The following is a 13,380-nucleotide window of genomic DNA, read 5'->3' on the forward strand; positions in this document are numbered from 1 at the left end:
GAAACTTAAAATAATAAAAATAAGTAACTTGCTTCTATATACAAAGAAAAATGATGCGGAGAAGAATGACCAGCACCTAATGATTAGACATATTGACAATAAAGAAGATGAGTTCCCTGCTTCTACATACAAAGAAAAATTATGGCTATTTTCTATTGTAGCCCTACAAAATTACTAAGAAGTGACCAGCATCAGTGATAGAAAATGTAAATGAGAAAGTAGTACGAAGGAAAATGTATATAATATTTTATTTAAGAAAAATATTATCTACAAAATTATAAGAAAAAGTCAAGTTTCTTATGTATATTTGATAGGAGATGAAACATGTCTGTCTATATACTTCAATCACAATTTCAAAAGGAGAGGGCATACCTTAAACTTCGCAGCTCTAAAGGAACCTTCACATGAATAGAAAAAAAACCCCCAAAAAATTGGATCCTTTTTGAAACATAAAATAGAGAAAACCCATCATAGAAAAAAGGAAAAAATCAGAATCACTTGTAACAATCCAGGCGTAATTGAAGACAGAAAGTTTTCACATTTCAATCGAAAAAGATAAAAAAACAAAACAATAAACTTTTGGTTTACGAAGAATCAAAGAGCAATTAAAGTTACCGTTTTGAACGGAATCGAGGAATGAGAAACCTGGGAGAATGCTTGTGTTGTTTTTGTTGTATCCGAAAAAGGAGGAATTTTTGGAGAATGATGTATTGTTCTGTGTTACAAAGAAATCAGAATGGATAGAAAGAGACATGGCATGGACCTCAGAGATGGCAGAAGAGAGAAAAAGATGCGGAGAAGCAGCAAAAAACAAAGAGATTTACGTCCGTGGAACAGAGAGAGGTGAAGGCGAAGACAACGGAGAGTACGCCAAAGTCAACAAAGAGAGGCACCGTGCAAAGGCGGAAGAATACTTTGAGGAGTAATATTTGAATGGTTAATAGTCAATAGAATGAATTGGATTGGATGAATTAATGAAAATTGAGACCGGTGAAACGTGGTCGTTGAAAAGGAAAATGCATTTATTCAGGATGAGCCGAGGTAATGACACGTGGATTGCTGAAACCAGAAATTAGGATATTAACTTAGGGTAATCATATTATAAAAACCTTCTATACTATTTACCATACGCTATAGGTTTTATTTAATTACTTTTCCTAATATATTTATTTTTTCTTTTTTTCTTAAATTCTCTTTTGTTGGAATAATATATGCAATACAAAAAAACGCTAAATATGGTTAGATTTAGTGTCAAATATTATTGATAAACTTATCGTTGAAATTGACAATAAATTCATCGGATAAAAAAATTATTGTTGAATTTGATTTTTCGACGATAAATTCGTCGGTAATAATTGAAAAAAAATTGGCGTGAATATTATCGGCGGATTTGGTAATCCAAATTAGTACAACGCTGTATTTTGGTCATTCGCAAAGCGTTACCATCAAATTTAGCCGCAACTAAATTCGACGGTAATCTTACCCTAAATTTGAATAAAAAATCTCTCAAAACACCTCCAGCAGCCCCTCCACCAACGTCGGTCACCACCAACGACGTTCAGAGATTGCATGGACTTCTTGCATTGTGTTGGTCGTTCTATTGCCACCATTTTCGTCGCTCCTGCCATCATTGTTGCCGCCACTGTTGTTGTTGTTGCTCTATGTGTCGCCGGAATTGCCTCACCTTCCTCCCTTCAGGTATGTTGTCCTCCTCCTGTTTCCTTTTTTTTCAATTTATTTAAAAAAATTCTAATGCAGCCACCTCGCCATCCGTGCTACCACGACGCTAGATAAATTTTCTGTGCTGCCACTGTCTCCAGGTAACTCATTAATTAGTTTTGGGTAGTTAAACCCTAAATCCTAATTTATCTAATTCTAATTTATTGTGTATTAGAAAATTTGTAATTAAGATGTTTGTATCAGAGATTTAACTATTTTTTTAAATTTAATTCATGTATTAGATTTAGAGTTTTTTAATTCTGTTTTGATTTAGGATTTTTTTAATTCTTTTTGATAATTATATATTTGAAATCTGCATTGTTTTTATTAGTTGATTGTTGTTTGAATCTTCCAGTGTAAGATCTCCTGCATTGTTTTGATTTTTATATTGTTTGAGTTAATTATTTTATAAGTTAATTAGTTGATTGTTGTTAATTGTTTGAGTTAATCTTAACTTGTTTATTTTCTAAGTTAATTATTGACTTATTGTTTATTGTCGTTAATTTTCTAAGTATATTATTATCTGAATTAATTACTTGATTGTTGTTAACTGTCTGAGTTAATCTTAATTTGTTTATTTTCTGAATTAATTACTGACTTATTATTTATTGTTGTTAATTTTTTAAGTTTATTATTATATGAGTTAATTATTTTTTGAGTTAATTAGTTGATTGTTATTAATTGTTTGAGTTAATCTTGACTTGTTTATTTTTTGAGTTAATTATTAATTTATTGTTTATTGTGGTTAATTTTATAAGTTTATTATTATCTGAGTTAATTATTTTTTGAGTTAATTAGTTGATTGTTGTTAATTGTCTAAATTTATCTTAACTTGTTTATTTTCTGAGTTTATTATTGACTTATTGTTTATTATTTTTTTAATTTTCTATGCTTATTATTACCTGAGTTAATTAGTGTTGTATTTTCTGATTTATTAGTTTAGAAATTGTTGAATTTAAATATTTTAAATTATATATTAATTTTTAATCAAAATTTTAAATAATTTAAAGTTTAAGTTTACCGTCGGATTTACCATCAATAAAATTTACCGGTAGTTGAATTAATTATTAGTTAATAATATATTACCGTCGGATTTATCGAAAAAAATTCGACGGTAATTAATGACGGAAAAAAAATTCGACAGTAAATAATTACTGGCGAGATATATACAGTCGGATTTATATCGATAGTAAATATATTACCGACAAATTTTTTTAATAAATCCACTTATAAATCTGATAGTGTTTGACAAATTTTTTATAGTAATGGTTGGAATAATATATGACACTTGAACCTATCTTGTTGTTATTCAATTAAAAAATAATACTATAAAATCTTCGAGTAAATTTATAAATTTAATATTATGATAAAAATTATAATACTAAGAAACAAATATTTTATAATTTGTCCAACTTATTTTTTTATTGAAACATTATTAAGAATTGCTACTAATAATACACACACATAATATATATATAATCAAAATAATATTTTTTAAATTTGGTATAGATAAAAGATTTTTCTATATTATATTATTTCATTCTTGATGATGAATCGATTTGATAGTTTAGCTTAGATATTGTTATTTATGATATTATATTAGTTCTATTTGATATGATCGAGATATGGTTTAGACCATTGAATTTACTGACGAAAGATTTGCCATCTCTATGGGATTAGATCCCGAGTTATTTATTAAAAATAATAGAAAAAAAGCATAGAGATTATGGAAGTAAAAATTTTGGCATTTATTGCTCCTGCACTGTTCATTCTAGTTTTCACTGTCTTTTTACTTATAATTTTTGTAAAGACGATAAGTCAAAGTGACTAATTTGACTTAAACACATGATTTCATTTCTAAATTCATGTCAATAGTGAATGAAAAAAATTCCTCCCATATTCTAGGAATAGTTTTTCAGTAAATAGCCAAATTATGGATAAGGAACTTACTATGCCAGTGACCTACCAAAATTTATTGTAGAAATTGAATTTTCAGGATCAATGATTGGACCATGCAAACTAAAAATGCCATTTCTAGGATAAAGGAAGAGATTACTCGATCCATTTTCGTATCGCTCATAATATATATTAATTTGATCACCTATTTGAGATGCATATCCCATTTTGGCACAATAGGGATATGAAATCCACGAGAAGCGACAGGTCGTATTGTATGTGTCAATTGTCATTTGACTAATAAATCCGTGGATATTGAAGTTCCACAAACGGTACTTTTTGATACTGTATTTAAAGTAGTTATTCGAATTCCTTAGGATATGCAATTGATCTAATTTAAATATTTATAAAATTAATAATTATTTAATAAATAGATTCATCAAATCTTTTATTTTGCTATGATTATAATGACTAAATTACATAAAGTATTAACAAAGGAGATTGAATACATGAAAAATTAATCTTTTTAAATCATTCACTAGCTCATTAGAATAATAGTAGAAGATAGAGTGCTTATTTGGGCGTCATTAAATCGGTAAAAAAAAATTTTTTAATAAAAAATATCTTTTTTAATTTTTAGTGTATTTGGCGAATTTCTAATAGTAAAAGTAAAAACACTAGAAAAATAAAAAATAATCTTTTTTTAGAATCTACAATTTACATCTTTTTTTAAAAGATTTTTTCCTTAAAAAAAGATGTTTTTTACATAATAAATGAACAAAAAAGTACCTTTATCTTATTTTACCCAAACATATTTGATAGATAAAAATATCTTTTTACATGAGATATCCAATCATAAAATCACTTTCACTACAGGAAATTACCAGAATAGTGACCGATTTTAGCAACCGAAAAAAGTGGTTGCTAATAATAGAATTTCTCGAAGTAGGAAAAATCGGTCGTTAAATTGGTCATTAAAATTATATTCAGCGACCGATTTTAGTGACCAAAGAAATCAGTCCCTAATAGCAACCGATAAGTTTGTTATATGAGTAACATAAAGTTGGTCGCTAAAATAGTCACTACTTTTTAACTTAGCGACCAAATTAGCAACCGAATTGAGGAAGTAACGCTTGGGATTGTTGGTCACAAAATCGGTCGCTATTTTTTATTTAGCGACCAATTTTGCAACCAATAGAAAAAGAAGCTAAAAATGGTTGATCGCTAATTTGATCACTAAGCCGGCGGTCGCTAAATTGGTTGCTAATAGTTAAGGTAGCGACCGATTTAGCAACCAAATATAAATACTGATTTAAAGCAATTGGTTACAAAATTGGTCGCTATTTTTATTCAACGACCGATTTTGCAACCAATGAAATAAATAGGGTGGAAAATTTTCGTCGCTAATTCGGTCACTAAGTCGTGGTTACTATATTGGTTGAAAATTTAATCCTTAGCGACCGAATTAGTGACTAGTAAAAAATACTGTTAAAACTAATCAGTCGCAAAATTTGTCGCTAATTTAAATAAAACAAATTAATTAATGAATTAATCGACCCTACCTAACACTAATTCACCCACAACACTCTCATCTTCTCACACAGTTACCGATGTAACCACCGCCAGAAGCACCTCTCCTCGCAGGGTCTTCGTCGTCGACTGAGTTCGCTGCGCTGCCGCCTTCATCTTTAGATCTCGGCGCCGTCGTCGTTAACTCGTTATATTCTGCGTTCTCATCATCGTCGTCGTCTTTAGCTCGCAGAGTCATCGCCTTTGTCTTCTGATATCTCGGCGCTGTCGTAGTCATCTTCATCAATTTCTAAGGCAGGCACTCTTCCATAATCCAAATTTTGATTGATTTCATCTACTTTATTAGGGCTTTTAACCTATTATGATCAATTTAATCTATTCTGAACAAATTGAACAATTGGAGCTTGAAGGTAATAGCTGTAATATTATTCTACTCTCTTGCTCCTTTCGGCCATTGCTTATTTGCTCTGCTCTTTCTTGTTTGTGGTTCTGCTCTCTCAGTCGTCCTTGCTACTCTCTCTCTCTCTCTCTCTCTCTCTCTCTCTCTCTCTCTCTCCCCCTGTTCTAGGTAGGTACGTTCTAAAAATCTCCTTAAAAATTATATCTGTTAAAGGTTAATTGTTAGTTTGATATATTTGTTAGGTGATTGTTTTGATGTTAAAAAACTTGATAATAAATGACACTTTAATATATCTATTTAAAGCTATTCAGAAAATTTGTTACTGAAGGTGCACGCATTTTGCTCCAACCAAATAACCTTATTATGTTCATATCAACATAAGCATTCAGAATTATTTTGGTAGTTAGAGCTAACAAAATGTCCTTGGTTCTTTTTATTTTGAATCAAAAGAAAGATGTGTAATTTTGGTTGCATCAGTTAATCAATTAGTTATTCTTCGGTTATGCATTTTCATGCATCTTGGAGTTGTAACTTTGTTCCTTATGTTGGGGGGATGAGCTGGTGCTATTCAAATCTTAACTTAGAGAGCATGCACTTTTACTAATCACAGTAATGAAGTTGATAAACCCTTCAAAGTCGAATAAGTTGAAACACCACCCCCAACAGACAATGTATTTATTCTATTCTACTACCTGCATTTATTTTTACTCTATTTTACAAAATTTTGTATGTCTAAGTGTAACCTAATATGTACTCAATGCAATTCAAGTTGCTTATGTTGGGAGGCAATGGATTTTGGCTGACATATTTGTAGAGAAGCCTTAGATCGTGGTTGCCAATCTTACTCTTAGCAGGTTCCAAATCCCATTTTCATTCCCATTAGAATTGTTTGGTTGGTGCAATTTCATGCCACTCATTTTGTCTTTTATTGCATTAGTTTAAATTCATTTTTGATGTGCAGACCAATGAATTTTATCAATTGGCATCAGTGGCATTCTCCCTACTTGTGGCTTGGGTGTGTCTTCTATCTATTCTTAATCTTCATTTCTTCGCAAAAGTATTTCCTTCTCGATATATCGTAGTTTGTTTTGTAATCTAGTATCTATGAGATTACCTTTTGTCATTATGAAGTCCTGGTCATTCTTTATATATTTTCTTCTCTGATCTGTAGTGATAAGTTATGCACACATTTATGCCAGCCAAACAACTTTTGCGCCTTTGACAATTTGTTATTTCATTTCAGTATAGTGATAAGATGGGTTTAAATCTCGAACTCGGTTCCTTTGTTGCGGTCATGATGATATCAACAACAGATCTTGGTCAACATACACTAGAACAAGTAACACCTCCCCCTCCTCTGCATTATATGAGCATACAACCCTCCTTTCTTCTAATGAATTTTTATTGTGACAGGGTGGCTATGATTATATGATAGGTACCTCTGAGCATGGTCAAATTATTAAGTCACATGAGCTTGAAATACCTTCTTTCAGGTATACTTCTGTTATAACATAAGCTTTAAGTTAACATGGCTTATTGATTCTAACTTCTAAGAGTTGTGTATGAAAAGCCATTGCTTTTCTTATAGTTATTGTTGTTTATGATCCAAATTAAGCTTTTGAATATGATTTATTAACTTCATTCTTTTTCTTTTTTCACCATATTGTTAGACATTTGTTGATTGCCTTTGGTGGATTAGCTGGGCTGGAAGAGAGTATTGAAGAAGATGATAACTTAAAACTATTTTGTACATTGTTGCCAATGTGCTTACTCTTGAGATTACTGCCAATCAAATATTTGATCAATCAAAATTTATAATGTGTTTAATTGCTTCACTGGTTCTTATAATTTCATAATTTCTCTTCTTTCTATTTAATAGGTGAACGGTGAGCATTTAGGATCAGAATGATTAAATATTATATTTGATTAATATAGTTATTGATTGAATGTGTGGTTTTAGATAACTATGTTTAGATGCGTTATAGTTTTGTTGAATAACCCGAGTAACTTTGTCTTTAGCTCAAGTGACTATCTATTATTAGTTATGAACAAAATATTTCATTGGATAGTGTTGGAATATTGTGCTAATTATATGCCTGAAGTTCTAAGCTTATACTCTCTGATGCTAATCATTCCCAACCTCATTGTTTGTCATTGTCCTTTTCTCTTCCTCCATGGCATATCAGTTAATCAAAAACCAGATAGTTGTGATGTTCAGAGGAATATGTTTATCTGCACATGAAAAAATTCAGACCCAAATTTATCTGAGTGACAGATCAGTGTACATGAGGCACTGTACCAAGAACAACTCAATGTATATTTCAGTCTTAATTATAATCTATCTTCAATATGTGATTTGCTTTTATTCATTATTTGTTCTTATTATTTCAGAGGGTTTATGGTGAGGAACAGAAGAAGTGTGTAGTAACAAAATAAACCTGACATTAAAGGTGTCACTTTGTGGTAATGAGAAAGAAGAAAGAAGGAGGAAGCTGAAGGAGTCATTATCAGTGATAAAAAATAGCAGCATCACATATATTTAGTATACATAAATATAAATTTGTTGTATTTGCATGGATTTGTTTCTACCTTCATTTTTTTTTCAATACATATATGTAGTATACATAAATATAAATTTATTTGTATTAGAATCCATTTTTCATTTCATCTTTATACGATTTCGCTTTTACCTTCATTTTGATTTTCAATAATTGTTAGTATTTAATCCAAATGAATAGTTATCTATCTTTAATTATTTATATATTTTATTAAATTAGAATTATATTTAAAAATTAAGTTTTAATAGTGATATATGCAAAATTTAGTTAAAATTTATAATTAGGAAGTAGCAGTAGTGGCTGATTTAGCGACCGATTTTAAAATTTTGAAGTTAGCTATTAGCGACCGATTTAGCGATTGAAAAATTAGCGCCTAATTTAGCAACCAAAATATTAGTCGCCATTTAGCTAGCGATTGAATATCTCAGCGACCGATTTAATGATTGAAATATTAGTTGCTATTTAGCGACCGAAATGATTTAGTATGGGTTAGGTGGCGTTGATGGAAAACCGGTTGCTAAATATTAGCGACCCACATCGGTCGCTATTTTGAATTTAGCGACCATCAGAATCGGTCGTTAAGCTGATAGCAACTAATTTTCAAGAAATATCAGTCGCTAAATTGGTCGTTATTCTGATAATTTCTTATAGTATTTTACTTTTGTAAAAGATCTTTAAAAAAAGGATCATTAAAAAAATATTTTCTAAAAATAGTGTCTAAACAAGCCCAGAGTAATTGATAGTTATTCTATACATTAAGAATTTGGCAAAAGTTGAAAAGGTAAGAGAATTGTTTTTTTCAATTTTTATTAGTAAAAATTATATTATTTTATGTTATATATGGGATCATGAAAAAGTGTTATTCGATATCAACTTATTGATTATTAAATTTATATAACTAATTTACTATTTACTTAGAGTTGAATATACATGGAGTTATACGAATGTTCTAATAATCTTTCTTAAATAAAAATTTNAAATGTCAATCAAGAATAACTAATTATTCTATAATGAATTTTAAATTTAAAATAAATTCGGATTAGATCATAACCGAAGTAGTTTCAAATTGTGATATGATTTGTAACCATCCATACTATGTTTAGTTGTTTACCATTGCAATAAAATTAGCTTATGACCGAAGTATTTTAGGATTACACACTATGAAAAGTGTATCCTAATCCTACAATAAGATACACTTGTCAAAAATGTAATTTGTATAAATAAAAACAGAATAATTAAACCTTAAATTAATTACTATCTATTTGTATATAAATGTATGTCTTGTTTAATTATTTTTAATATCTATTTTATATTTTAACATATATTTTATATAAATAGTTAATTTAATAGCTAATTTTTTATGTATATATAACATAGTTGTACATTTATATAGGTGCTACTTTAAAGAGAAAATGAATCTTTTTAATTCTTTTCCTCTCAATTATTGTTGTAAAGCGTGATATCTCACCACCACGACAAGAAAAGCATTGAATACCATAGAAATTATCGTAAAAAATCGAATAAAATTCGACGATATAAACTTCGCCAGTAATCAGATACCGTCAGATTTTTTCGTCCGACGGTAATAACCATCAGATTCTGCGACGAATTACCTACCCGAAAAACTATTTGGTTTCCAGCAGATTTTTCCAACAATAATGTTGGCGCCGCCATAATATCTTATTTCCTTCACTATTACCACTGGAATCCGACAATAATGTCAATTTTTTTAAAAATATTATGACACAATTTTTTATAATTTTTTCCTTTTAAATTTTAATTTTTATTTAAATTTATTTTTCACATAATTAGTGGTCAAATTATAAATAATAGAAACCAATTATGTAATATTAAATATCAAATATTTAAATAAATTAAAAGTCAAATAAATCAAATAAATACAATAAAATAGTAAAACAAAGCCCTAATCACTAAAGATACTGGTAGTAGTTGTCATCATTTCTATGGTCCTGCTGAGGCGGCAGAGAAGGCGGTGATGTCTGTGTCCCACCAGTAGCACTGCTGCCACTAGCAGAGCCGCTACCACTGGCATACATCTGAGCCTGGTACACCGTCATCTGTTACTCCATCCGCTGCAGCTACTCCAGTTGCTCCCTCCACTCCAACCTGAGGTCATTTGTGTCTGTCACGCGTGTGAAGATCTCCTGATACCTCTGTCGAGTCTCGATCAGCCCCTAAGCCTATTCGTGAACGCTCTGGTGAGCTCATACACCTGCAGCCTCAAATCAATCACTTCCTCGAGATCGACGGCTCGACTGGTGGCAGAGGCGAACGATGACCGCCGAAGCTGTGGGATGTAAAAATGAATCGGTAGGGGAGCGTTCCGCCTTAGAGGAAAGGACCCGCGCGAGCAGTGGTGGACGAAGCGGAAGCGAGAATGACGGCTTGAGTAACGCAAACGTTGGTGAGAATCCAATGTCTCGAAAACCTAAGGGTTCCTCCGCAAGGTTCGTCCACGGAGGGTGAGTCAGGGCCTAAGATCAGGCCGAAAGGCGTAGTCGATGGAGCTATTAGAGCGGGATCCACTTTTTGGGGAATATGAGTCGAAGCAATAACAAGAATATTTCTAGTGGAACATCTTTCACAATCCCTGGAGAGATAGTTCACTAATAGACCGAGGGATAAGTAATTCGACTCATTCACATCCAGATCATGAATGTTTGGAATCCATATTATGCAAGGAGACATTGCTTTTGCTAATTCGAATTGAAGGGTGATATAAAATCGGTCTATTTCCGGCATCATATCCATAGTTAGCGCATTCATCATAGTTAGAAGCTCCAGCTCCGTATCAAGGTCACGGTCGATATCGTCACTATCATCAATATCGTCACTATCATCAATATCGTCACTATCATCAAAAAGAAAACTCTTAGGCTTGTTATCCAGAAAATGATACATTGGAAGACTCAAAAGATTCTGCCAATATCAATAGGTTTATTGTTCCGCTCCTGTATCTTCCAAAAAGAAAAAAGATCTCTGAGAGCTCTTTCCTGGATCCGAAAGAGAGTACTCGGGTTCTCCCAATAACTAAAAAGTGGATCATGCCTGAATCTAACTGGGGTTCGCGGTGGTGGTGCGAAGGCTGTTGGCGAAGAACAACCCCAGCCAGTATATGCGGTTCTTGTACAGTGCTGAAGCGGTCTCGTGCCAAACCGCATCGAGATCCACGACTGAAATAACAGAGCCATTGGCGTCCTTCCCACTTTGCTGAGTTGCGGCCTCCAGTCTCTGTGTGTATAACTCCTGTGTAACGCATGTTATTATGACTAAGACGACAGCTGTACAATTAATTGAAAATTTTAGATCACAAGATCATCAAATGTTTACTCGTATAATGATCAGTAGACCACTAATAAGCAAATCTCTCTATGTTCTTCTTCAAAGTGTGGGTGTACTTGAAGATCTCTGCTAATGTCGATCGCGATCTAACAACTCCGACTGCACATGTTGCATTGAAACAATATGTTAGGATGCTTACTAATGATATGTCAAAGAATATAACTAAGTTAATAACAAAATTTGAGAAGCTACATACTAGCCTCACCTTAGTCTTCATTAAGGTTGCTGAGTCGTCGGTATACTTAGATGACCTGACCGATGCCCTGTTAGCTCTATTTATGAGACGCCGATGCTTGAACTCCTCATCAATCTCCCTGTAAACATAAAGAGCCTTCTTGATTTCTAAGCAGAGCCAAAAAGTGAGGTGGTTGAGCTTCTCGCGTACATCCTCTAGCACCTATTGCAGCCGCCTATCCATTTGATAGCAATATATCTCATGGTTCTGAAAACCGGACCAGACCGGCCGGTCGAACTGATCCAACCGGGAACCGCCAACAATTCTATTCGGCTTAATAGGTAAAACGGCAATTCAAAAACTGCTCTGAAACTGTTGAACCGGCTGAGAACTGGCCTGTCAGACCGAACCAGGACCCAGTCGATTTTCATTTTTCTGCCAAAAACGTCACCGTTTTGGTATTAGAAGAAAATGGAACCAGCCTTTTGGTCTCACACATTTTCTTCCTTCTCTCAAACCCTAGCCTCATCACTCTCCTCTTAAAGCTGTGTCACCGCCGCCGTCGAATCTGGTCCAGTCGTCGTCCTTACTGTTTCAGCGTTGTCGCAGCTCATCTCTGCCATTGCGTCGCACCGCATGCTCCACCTTCCTCTGCTCGAACAATCACAACTTATTCTTCAATTCGGTCTCAGTCCTCGTCTTTGTGTGCTTCGTCGCGCTACTGCCGTCGTCCATCGTCGTCGTAGTCATCATTAAGTGACGAGACACACACAGAGAGAGAGAGAGAGACACACACACACACACACACACACACACACAGAGAGAGAGAGAGAGAGAGAGAGAGAGAGAGAGAGAGAAAGGGAGAGAATATGCTGTGAAGGGGAAAGAAGGGGTGGAGGTCACGCGAAGGGTGAAGCCTTTGCTTCTTCCGTTGTGTTTGAGCTCGAAGACGGCCGCCAATGCTGCTACCTCTGTTACTGCCTCTGTCGTGCCTTGCCATCATGTTACCACTGATTTCAAATGCCGTCATTCTTGTGCTACATCAAAATCATGCTAAATTTGTGAGTGTCCATTTTTTTTGAATGCTTATAAATAATAAGATTAGACATTGATTTTTTTTATTATGGTTTTGGTCTGAATTTGATCTTGTTTAAATTTTATGATTTTGTTACTGGCTCCTAAAATTTGGGTTTTTTTCTAATATGCTTAACATCAGAAAGATTTGGAAAAGTTTGTTACTCTTTATTAAGAACGTGTTAAAACTTTATTAAAATTTGGCTGAAAATTTTGTTATAAGTAACATAGATAGATAGATAGATAGATAGATAGATAGATAGATAGATAGATAGATAGATAGATAGATAGATAGATAGATGGGATATACCAAAATGAAACTAGAACTGTGAAGGATACCATGTTTTCTAATGCTACTTTACTTCATATATTGTTTCTCATTCTTGTTGTTTTTGAAGTCTTTTATACCCTTGAAGCCACTTCCTCCATCATGGAATCGGAGGTTTTGTTTAAATTATGTTAAAAATTTTGATGAGTAGAAAAAATGTATTGTGTTGCTTGTCCTAAGGTTTTGTACTGTTGCATATTTGTTCATTTCACCGCTTCATGTTTTAGGAATGACTTTTATTGGTATCATTTTTTAAGTATTTTTTTATTTTTAATAATTTGTTCCCATCTCATGATATGCTTTTAGGACTCTAAGTTAAGGTAATTGGACATTGTTT

This window comes from Arachis duranensis, chromosome 9 (genome assembly GCF_000817695.3).
Source record: "Arachis duranensis cultivar V14167 chromosome 9, aradu.V14167.gnm2.J7QH, whole genome shotgun sequence".
NCBI classification, from domain to species: domain Eukaryota; kingdom Viridiplantae; phylum Streptophyta; class Magnoliopsida; order Fabales; family Fabaceae; genus Arachis; species Arachis duranensis.